The sequence below is a fragment of the Talpa occidentalis genome, unplaced genomic scaffold, assembly GCF_014898055.3.
Source record: "Talpa occidentalis isolate TD23 unplaced genomic scaffold, MPIMG_talOcc4v2.1 talOcc4.8, whole genome shotgun sequence".
Classification (NCBI taxonomy): domain Eukaryota; kingdom Metazoa; phylum Chordata; class Mammalia; order Eulipotyphla; family Talpidae; genus Talpa; species Talpa occidentalis.
The window spans coordinates 52,800,166-52,810,886 of record NW_023605194.1 but is presented as its reverse complement, the minus strand read 5'-3'; the positions used below and the strand labels follow the sequence as shown (position 1 = coordinate 52,810,886).

Below are 10,721 nucleotides of genomic sequence, written 5' to 3'. Positions count from 1 at the left end.
CCACCTAAGGAGGGTGGAGCTGAGCAGAGAGAGAAGGAAGGAAGGAAGGAAGCAGGATGGAGAGCCAGAAGGATATCTGGAGGAGGTACATGGAGCCGAGAGACAAATGAAGAAACTACACTTGCCTTTTGGTCATGGACTGGTTGAAACAGATGTGAGTGAGAGACCCGTCGGGAGGTGACAATGGCAGTTTTTGTCTGGATTTTGAGTTTGCTCTTTTCCCTCCAGACTTGTCTGGTTGTTTCTGATCCTTTTCTGTGGGTCCCCTCTCGAAGATGCTTTAGACTTGTGGCAGACTTTGGGGACTTGCTCTGGGCCAATCCCATTTGGATAGACTTTTACCCAAGAGGGGACGGGTAACTTTGGGTGCTTGATTTAGAAACTATATTCTTTGCCTTTCCTGTATTGTTTCCTAATTGTATTAAAATTCCTTCCCATTAAAGTCTCATAGTTTTGTGTTGATGTGGTGGATGGCAGAACCTATTTAGAGCAGGCAAGTTTACGGGGTCTGGAGTGCCCCTCTCCTTGCGCAGTAACACTAACATTTAGTGATTGTGGGCTAACCCTGGCATTTCCTTCCATCTCCGCCCTATTATCACATGCACAGCTTCTCCCTTTGTATCTTCTCTTCTCAACCAGTCATACTGCATTAGGTTCCACCCTAATAACCCCACCTTAACTTGATTACATGTGCAAAGACCCTATTTTCAGTGAAAGTCATATTTTCAGGTACCAGCTTAGGACTTCTGTGGAACCAGGCATAAGTATTCTTAGCCATTGCTTTGTCATTTTGTGTGTAACTGCCATTTTAGAATTTTAGGCTTTGCTGTCCCGGGAATGACGACTGCATTCCAGAGATAGTTTCGACAGTTTCGACCCTCACTCCACCCTCACCCTCCAGTCACCAATGAGGGAGAACTTGCCGTAACTGGAGCTGCAGGCTGGAGCTGCATCTCTACTGGGCCAGTCAGCTTAGAATTATAGCCGGGCAAAGTTGGAGAACGCATCCTTATAGCCAATGAGTAACTGCCAGCATGATTTAATCCTATAAAAAAAAACCCTGCTTCCTTTGTTCGGGGCTCTCGATATCTGCCGCTGCATTGGTAGGTGCCATGAGCCTGGACTCGAGTCTGTAATAAACTCCCTTTTGTGTTTGCATCGGCCGTCTTTGGGTTCTATGCTTGCCGAGTCTGCTGATCTTGGGCACAACAACTTCAACATATCTTTTGGAAAGAACAATTCAACTCATAACCCTTACTCTCTTTCTATCTGGCCCCTCCCTCATCTCCTACTCAAGAAATACTTTACCATTACAAAATTAATTCAGCTCAATATCTTCAATAATGACTAAATTTTACTAAAGACCATTTGGGACTTCAGTGGCTTCTTTGAGAAACTGGGAAACTAACTCCCCAATCTGCTCTCACCCACAGCCTCTCCCTTGCCATCATACATCACATCCCCACCCAGTGGCACCTTCTTCCTCTTTTGTACTAAATCTGAACTTCCCTTAAACTCCCTTGAATTGTGTGATCTATTCCTCTTCAAAAGCTTTTTACTGGCTCACCCCTCTGTTTGCCCCTGCCATCCCTTCCCTGTTCCACTGCCACCCCTCCACTCCTTCCAGTCACTAAAATTTTTGGTGGTCCTCCACTTGTCAGGAGTTCAAGGGCCATAGGAGCAATCATCTCAGGCTGGCAATGCTAATTGGAAACAAAATGACTATTTTACCCACTTAGATAGACCTTGGAGATACCCAGACACCTACATGGCAACTTCGTCCTCACTTCCTTGCCCTAAACTCAATGCACAGCCTCCATGAAACCACATAGAACAAAGGAAATCTTAAAGAATCTCCTCCACAAATATGGTGGTGGCACTTCAACCCTCAATTTGAGCAAATAACCTCCCCTTGCCCTATTTGCCAGAAACAGAATCCTAGCTAAAAATGTAACAGTGACATAAAGAGAAGAAATAACTATTTTATAGGATCCAGTAATTTCAAATTTTAGATTTGAAGATATAATCTGTCTGTGCCATCTGTGTACACACACCTGTTTTGTGTGTGTAATATCTCCCTCCATCGATATCATGTTATCAAATTAGATTATAAAACCCTGTAAAGAAACTTTGTTTTAAATAAATCTGAAGAAGAAGAAATCAAAAAAACCACCCCTTTTATTATCGAAACAAAAAAAATCAAATATTTGGGAATAAATCTAACAAAAGAGGTAAAGGACCTATACAAAGAAAACTATAAAACACTGTTAAAAGAAATAGAAGAAGACACAAAGAAATGGAAAGACATCCCCTGCTCATGGATTGGAAGAATAAACATTATTAAAATGGCCATCCTACCAAAAGCAATATACAGATTCAATGCTATTCCAATCAAAATCTCAATGGCATTCTTCAAAGAAATAGAACAATTATTGATGAAATTCATATGGAATCACCAAAAACCCCGAATAGCCAAAGCTCTACTGAAAAAAAAAGAAGGAAATGGAGGCATCACACTCCCAGACTTCAAACTATACTACAAAGCCATAATCATCAAAACTGCATGGTATTGGAACAAGAACAGACATACAGACCAATGGAATCGAATAGAAAATCCAGAAATAGGGCCTCCCCGGTGGCGCAGCGGTTGAGCGCTGGGTTGCGAACCTGCCCGCGGCCTCTGCGGCGCCGGTTCTATCCCCGGCTGCTCCCCGGCCACCGGAGGAGGGTCCCGCATGGCGCGCAGACCTCTCCTGCCGCCCGCTGCTCCCCTCAGCAGTGTACTTCGGTCCTTCTGCCTGCTCTGCTCCCCGCTCTGGCTCTGGTGAATTCTCTCACCCTCCCGCGCTTCTGACTGTACCCAGTGCATGTATAAACAAAAACAAACAAACAAACAGATAAATAAATAAATAAACATGCCTCTATAAAAAAAAAAAAAAAAAAAAAGAAAATCCAGAAATAAACCCACAGATTTATGGTCAACTAATCCTTGACAAAGGAGCAAAGACTATGCATTGGAGCAAAGAAAGTTTGTTCAATAAATGGTGCTGGGAAAACTGGGTCGCTACATGCAAAAGAATGAAGCTTGACCACTACCTCACACCATACACAAAAATCAACTCAAAATGGATTAAAGAACTAGACATAAGACCTGAAACCATAAAATACATAGAAGGAAATATAGGCGAAACACTACGGGATTTGTACATCAAAGACATCTTTACAGACACATCACCCAAAGCAGTGATAGTGAAGGCAAAGATAAACAGCTGGGACTACATCAAATTAAAGAGCTTCTGCACAGCAAAAGAGACAATAACAAAAACAAAGAGAAACCCCACCAACTGGGAGAACATTTTTGCACCCAACACTAATGATAAAGGACTGATCACAAAAATCTGCAAAGAGCTGATGAGACTCAGCAACAACAAAGAAAATAATCCAGTCAAAAAATGGGCAGAAGAGCTAAAAAGAAACTTCTCTGAAGAGGAAATGCAAATGGCCAACAGACATATGAAAAAATGTTCAACATCACTTGTAATCAGGGAAATGCAAATCAAAACTACCATGAGATACCATCTCACACCAGTGAGAATGGCACATATTAAAAAAACTAGCAACAACAAATGTTGGCGAGGATGTGGAGAAAAAGGAACTCTTCTGCACTGTTGGTGGGAGTGCAAACTGGTCCAACCACTATGGAGAGCTGTGTGGAGATTTCTGGACCTACTAAACATAGAGCTTCCATATGATCCAGCAATTCCACTCCTAGGTATTTACCCAAAGGACACAGAAACATCAATTCCAAAGAGCACCTGCACTCCTATGTTTATAGCAGCACTGTTTACAATAGCTAAGCTTTGGAAACAACCCAAATGCCCAAAAATAGATGACTGGATCAAGAAAATTTGGTACATATATACCATGGAATATTACTCAGCATTCAAAAAAGATAAACACATGCAATTTGCAGCAACATGGATGGCACTGGAAGGGATCATGCTCAGCGAAATAAGCCAAAAGAAAAAGAAAAATACCGGATGGTCTCACTCATAGCAGGAATCTAGAAAACTTAAATAAGGGACCAGGAAAATGAATATAAGAAAGTGAAAATCAAAATCAACAAAAAACTATGAACCAGAGACTCTTTTTGGGGGGTGGGGGGCGGGAGGGGAAGGATTGGGGTCAGAATGGGGCGTTTGCAATTGTATAGGGGAATATAAAAATAAAATTTAATATTAAAAAAAATAATAAAAATTAAAAAAAAAGAAACTTTGTTTTAATTGATATAAAGTTAGTTTCTATATAACTTAAATATGCCTTAAAATTCCAGAAATTAAGAAATTTAATTTCTAATCCTTCTAAAACATTCTATAAAAACTAACCCAAATGTTTTAAGAATTCAAGTTCACAGAATTTAGGTAAGTTTGGCAAATAAGACTAGTTTAATATTGTGGGTTTGATAAAAACAACTGTCTTCTGAGTTATCAGAGGCAATTATAAGCATCTACTAAATGTTTAATCATGAAAATTGTAAATTTGTGTTTAACCAAATTAAATCATTATTCAGACAAACTTTATTTCAATAGAATTATATTTTGTAGTTTGTCAGAACTTGAGATAGTCTCCAAGATCTTTTGGTAACTTAAAAATTTTGCCATATTAAATTCTAGGTATTCATTAAAAACATATATCATTTATAATAAAATAGGAATATAAAAAATTAAGAGCATATTTTTATGGCTCTAAATAATTTGGTCTGTAAATAAAGGTGTCATTTTTTGCCACTTTGATAAATTGTACTATGAGGGCATATATGGCTATAAAAACTTGAGATAACTATTGATGGAGGAAAGGAGATAAAAAGACAAGAACTTAACTCACACAAGGAGGTAGGGGTAGAAAGGATTAGCGTAATCCATTAACCCAGTTATAGAAACCAAGACCCTTAGGCATCAACGCCCAGATCAGGAGGTGCAACACCCAAAAAGTATCAAACTGCTATAGGGAGTGTCACGGGCACAAACCATCCACCCACAAAGATGAGTCCCTCCCTGAAGATAATAAAACCTAATGGTGCTCCCACAATGGGACAGCAGTCCTTCTGCTCAACTGTGACTTTACAGGTGCTTCCTTTCATCAACTCTCTCCCTCTGCAGAGCAGCCTCCCTGCCTGCCCGTGACCTGTACCATGCCTGGATTTTGCTTCACTGATCTCCCTCAATGGAGGCAGCTCTCCTCAAGGCCGCCCGCCTGCAACCACGCAGGCTTCTCTTAGCAAACCTGCCCCTTTTGGGGCAGGTCTTCCTGCCTGCCTGTGTCTATGCAAGTGTCTTCTATTGACCTATCCCTTTACCTACCATCCCTGTCTCATGGAGAAACTTGCCTGGGAAATTCGCCGTGTGCTGCTGAAACGGGAGCTCTGGTGAAACCTTTGCCAGAGTGAAACCAAGAACCCCGCACTCCTAATTCCAAAAACCCTATCATATTCGTAAGCTTATATACAAAATATTGGTGTATGACAGTTCACAATTGCCTGCTTCATGGTTATCTCTGTGAAATAGAAGTTATTGTGGTTAAAAGTTATGACCAGTATATATGAATGAGACACTGGAAGAAATAATCACAGAGGAAAATAAGTGTATTCAAGGTATATAGGATGTACTTTTATAAAAGGAAAGGAGATAAAAGGAAAGGAGAATAGTTTTGTCTTAAAGTAAAATAATTGGTTCCTCATTGTTAGATTGAGGAAGAGGATTGTGTAAGGATAAAACCTAAATGGATTTAGAAAGTGGTAGAAGGCTCACAGGAAGAGAATTTTGTTATTATTATTAGCTTATTTGTAAATTTTCTTTAAAAAATCTTTAATATCAAATACTATACTGATGCAAAATGAAGATTTCATTTTCCTCTGCTAAATGACAAAATGTTATTGGATTATTTGCTTCTTAAAAGTCTATGAAAGGAGGTGCGTTGGTGGTATAGTGGTGAGCATAGCTGCCTTCCAAAAGTCTATGAAAGGGTTTTCTTTACCTTCTGAGAATCTGCCTAGAAAGCAAAGATTCTGTGTCTTACCAGAATGCCTTCCTGTTTATGTTAGCTTGTCCTTGACTACTTAAAGGGACATAGCTTTCTCACTTTTGGAAAAGCTACGGTTCTTGATAGCTATGTTAACTTCTATTTATTTATTTTTATTACCACTTTGATTGTTGCTTTATTTTGTTTTGCATACCATAGAAACAACCAACTTTCTGACACTTGCATCATTGTAATGAACTGAGCAGATCTTTCACTTTTGAAAATTATTAATAAACAAAACAGTCATTTTTTTACAGATTTATTTATTTATGCATAAAAGAGCTTGGGTGCAGGCAGAGATGCAGGGGGTAAGAGGATTCACCAGAAATAGTGGGGAGCAGAAGAGGCAGATCTACTGAAATACATTGCTGAAGGGAGCAGTGGGCAATCAGGAGAGGTCTGCTGAGCTATGTGGTTCACCTCCCTGGCCAGGGATTGAACTCATGCTGCAGTGGCTGCGGATAGCTTCATAGTGCTGCATCTTAACCCCTTGTGCCACCAGGGAAGCCCAAACACAGTCATTTTTAAGTCTTTTGTTATTGACAGATAATTTTTGTTTTACTCTGATGTTTCCCTGAAAGCATTTGCAAATTATTTATAGACCAGAGTGCTTCGATTATAACAAAGGAAAAGGGCTATGCCAAGAACTCTTGTGCACACATTTCTGATGTCATTGCTTAAACAACTTTGAGACCGTACCACTGGACTGACTCAGGATTTTCAGCACTGTAATAAAGAAACTCATGTGTTCATGCAACTACTAACCCAGATGGAACAGAACAAGAATGACAGAGAACTGGATGAACGGATGAGGGATGATTTGAGTCTTCCTTGGATTGTTGCTGATACCACAATGTTCTATTTTATCAATAAAAGAAACTCCTTTCTCTTTTCTCTTAAGTTATCTCTAACCAACACTTGGATGACTAAGCTTTCAAAAAACAGAAATAAAACATTTATCTTTTCTGATTTCTCCAGAATACCCTCATTGAATATTTTTATTTTCATGGCATCATAGTTGTTTGCAAACATTTAGTAGGAACTGACCTCCTTGTTAAGAGGATATAACAGAAAACATAGTTTATACAACAAAGACTTTATTCAGAATGTTATGTTTGAGAATGAATTAGATATAAGCAGTCAGTTTTAAGGAACTAAGATTGACTTTATGAATTCAGTGGTTTAAAAGCCTCCTTTGGAAACAGGCGTGGTACCTGGCTTACAAAGTCCCCAGATTTATAGGTGAGTTCTTTTCCTGGTGGGTTTAGGAAACTTGAGCCATTTGATGGACCTCAAGAAGAGAGAAATTCACCCAGATCTATAAGCAAAGTAGTTGAAACCTAGTGATAAGTTCCTAGTCTGACTTTTTGGAATCAAAAAACTTTTAAAGAGCCATTGTGAGATTCTTTTTTTTTTTTTTTTTTTTTTTTTTGGGCGTAATTCACTTTATTTCCTGGTATAAACTCTACTATGTGGTGGCCACAGCTGGCGCCTGGGTTCTCTGCACAGAGACTCTTGTGTGGGTCTTCACCAGGTGGTCAGTGAATTCCTGGTAAGGAGACTTGGTGAACACTGTCTCTTTCCAGAGGTCGGGAGTGAGATAGCTGTAGGTCTTGGAGATGGCATCAAAGGTGGCCTTGGCAAAATTGCCCAGGGTGGCGGTGCAGCCCCTGGCCGAGGTGTAGCAGTCATCGATACCGGCCATCATCAACAGCTTCTTGGGCACAGGCGCAGATACGATGCCAGTGCCCCTGGGGGCGGGGATGAGGCGCACCAGCACAGAGCCACAGCGGCCAGTCACCTTGCAAGGGACGGTGTGGGGCTTGCCGATCTTGTTCCCCCAGTAGCCTCGCCGCACAGGGACGATGGAGAGCTTAGCCAGGATGATGGCGCCGCGGATAGCGGTGGCTACCTCCTTGGAGCATTTAACGCCCAAACCAACATGTCCGTTGTAGTCCCCAATGGCCACAAACGCCTTGAATCTGGTGCGCTGCCCAGCGCGGGTCTGCTTCTGCACGGGCATGATCTTCAAAACCTCGTCCTTGAGGGACGGCCCCAGGAAGAAGTCAATGATCTCGGATTCCTTGATGGGCAGGGAGAAGAGGTAGATCTCCTCCAGCGACTTGATCTTCATGTCCTTGACCAGGCGGCCCAGCTTGGTGACGGGGATCCACTCCTTGTCCTCGGCCTTGCCTCCGCGAGCCCCGCGGCCGCGGCCGCGGCCCGGCCCCGCCCCCGGCCGCGACCCCGGGGCCCGCTGCCGAAGCCTCCGCGGAAGCCGCCGCGGCCTCCCATTCCAGGGCCCCCCGGGCCTCCGGGCCCTCCCGCAGCACCGGCGTCGTCCGCCATTTGGTGTGTTCGCGGAGAAGAAGCCATTGTGAGATTCTTTATAAATACATTCAGCAAAGCAAACTTTTAAAGGCCCAATCATTAAATCACCATTCTTGCTGCACTTGTGTAAACAAAGTCCTATCTAATAAGGCCAGCTTTACTTCATGATCGAAATAATCTTTGTGATTATCTTTGCTTAAAAGGTGGAGGGGAGGCCTAACTGTAGAGATAATTGTGCGTTATCAGATTCTGGCCTGTTTGTTGTTTTTTAAGCTGGTTTGAGCCTCTTTGTAATTGTAGGTAACTGATGACTATCAATACCTAGATGTGCAGGGGTGGAGGGAAGTGGTCACAAATTTTAAGCAGACAATAATATCTTAGTTTCATTTTACAGGCAAAGAGGCAATAACATAAAACTACAGGACTTGCTGACTGTCAGCACCACTGGTAAGTAGAGTTGGGAATCCAACTAGGTGCTAGCTCTGATCTCATAGAAAATAGTGCTCTTTCCAGCACAAACATGTTAAATCCTATCTACAATGTTTGTAGATAGTGGAAAAACACTCTCTAATGTTCTAAGAAAAGGTAACTGGATCCAAGAATGAAAAAAAACCAAAAAACCAAAAAACCAATGGTATCCCCAGCCCATCTGAGAAACTTCTAGAAATGAAATGAAAATACTCCCTCCCATCCCTGAAATAAGGTCAAGCAAAGCCTATTCATTCAACACTTACTCTCACAAAGGAGTCAGCTGCCATCCCTTGCATTTGGCAGAGATTCAAAAGCAAGCAGAGGATTGGGAAAATTTTGTAGAAGAAAGGGATTATTTCAGATGTGCCCTGGGTGGGGGCTATAGGGAGAGCTATAGGCAGGCTAACTAGAAGTGAGGCATCCAATATACATCCAGTGTACATTAACTTTCTCCTCTTAGATAAAGTGGCAAGTCCACTAGAAATGGACAGAAAATAAAGGAAACCATCAGTTATTAATTGAGTCCTCTCTGGTTGCCATAGGGATTGTGCTTGGCTTATGGACTGGTAAATTCACTCAACAATTTTCCCAAGTTATCTGGGCTATCTTTGCTCTGAGCTTGCAAATGCTATTCCTTTTGTCTAGAAAAGTGAGTTCCTACTTTCACTATCATCTCTTCTAGGATGGCTTTCCTCACACTGCAGGCTTGGGTCCTCAACCTGCACTTGACCCCCCCATAGGGGCCCTTTGTGTACCTTTCCCAGACTATGCATGTGCTTCTACTCTAGGCTTTTGCTGTTCTGTTTTGCTTCTTTTTTTGTTTTTGTTTCTTTACTCCAAATGAACACAAGATCCTAAAGACCATCTCTAGAGCTTGGTTTTTATTGTCTGTCCCATTTCTTTTTTTTTTTTTAAGATTTATTTTATTTATGCATACAAGAGCTGGGGTATAGGCCAGAAGTGTGGGGGATGAGAAGAATCACCAGAGACAGAGTGGGGAGTAGAAAAGATGGATGGATTGAAATACACTGCTGAGGGGAGCAGCGGGTGAGACAGGAGAGGTTGGCTGCGCCATGTGGGTTATCTCCCTGGCTGGGCATCGAACTTGTGCTGCAGTGGCTGCAGATAGCTTCATAGTGCTGAGACTAATCCCTTGTGCCAACAGGGAAACTATTCCCTTGTGCCAACTAATCCCTTGTGTCCCATTTCTAACACAAAACCCCTCAGATATTTGGAGGCATGCATTGAGCAAAGGGCAATATAGGGAGGAAGCAGGTGATGCCAGGCCCATAACTGAAAAGAGAAGTGGGAGTTTTGGCAAGAAGTCAACAGGAAAGGCAGTCCTAGCAGGGCTATTAGCAGGAACAAAGTATGGGGAGAGGGGAAGTAGATATGGGTAGGGAAAGAAAGGCATACAACTTGTATTGTTGAGGATAAAAAACAAAGCAGAATTAGGCAGGACATAGCCCTGAGACTCAACAGGACTACATAAATATTCCAGTGGTCACTTATAACAGTTTAACTCCAAGCAAGTTATTTGCTCTCTCTGCCTCAGTTTCTTTACCTGTAAGCTGGACATCGTACAGTCATACTCATTTAAATTCTAACAAGGTTTAAGTGAGTTAACATCCGTGGAACATTTAGAAGAGTGAAAACTATGAAAGCACTTACTATTTTTATATTATGTTAAAGGCTTCATCTTATAGGTAAAACGGGGCTGATGCTTCTAAGCAGGAATGAGCTATGGTTAGCTTTTTAGAAAGTTTTGTTGGAGTGAGGGGTGGTGGGACAGAGGTCAGAAAGGCATGATAATCCAAATCCTACAATAATCCAAAGAGCGA

General features: G+C 41.7%; 1 pseudogene across 1 annotated transcript; it reads right to left on the bottom strand.

The window, feature by feature from the left end:
- Positions 1–7,512: 7,512 nt before the first annotated feature.
- Positions 7,513–8,445, bottom strand: LOC119233500 (40S ribosomal protein S2-like; annotated as a pseudogene). The gene has a single exon (XR_005122411.1). The product of XR_005122411.1 is annotated as a 40S ribosomal protein S2-like (transcript).
- Between the last annotated feature and the right edge of the window lie 2,276 nt (positions 8,446–10,721).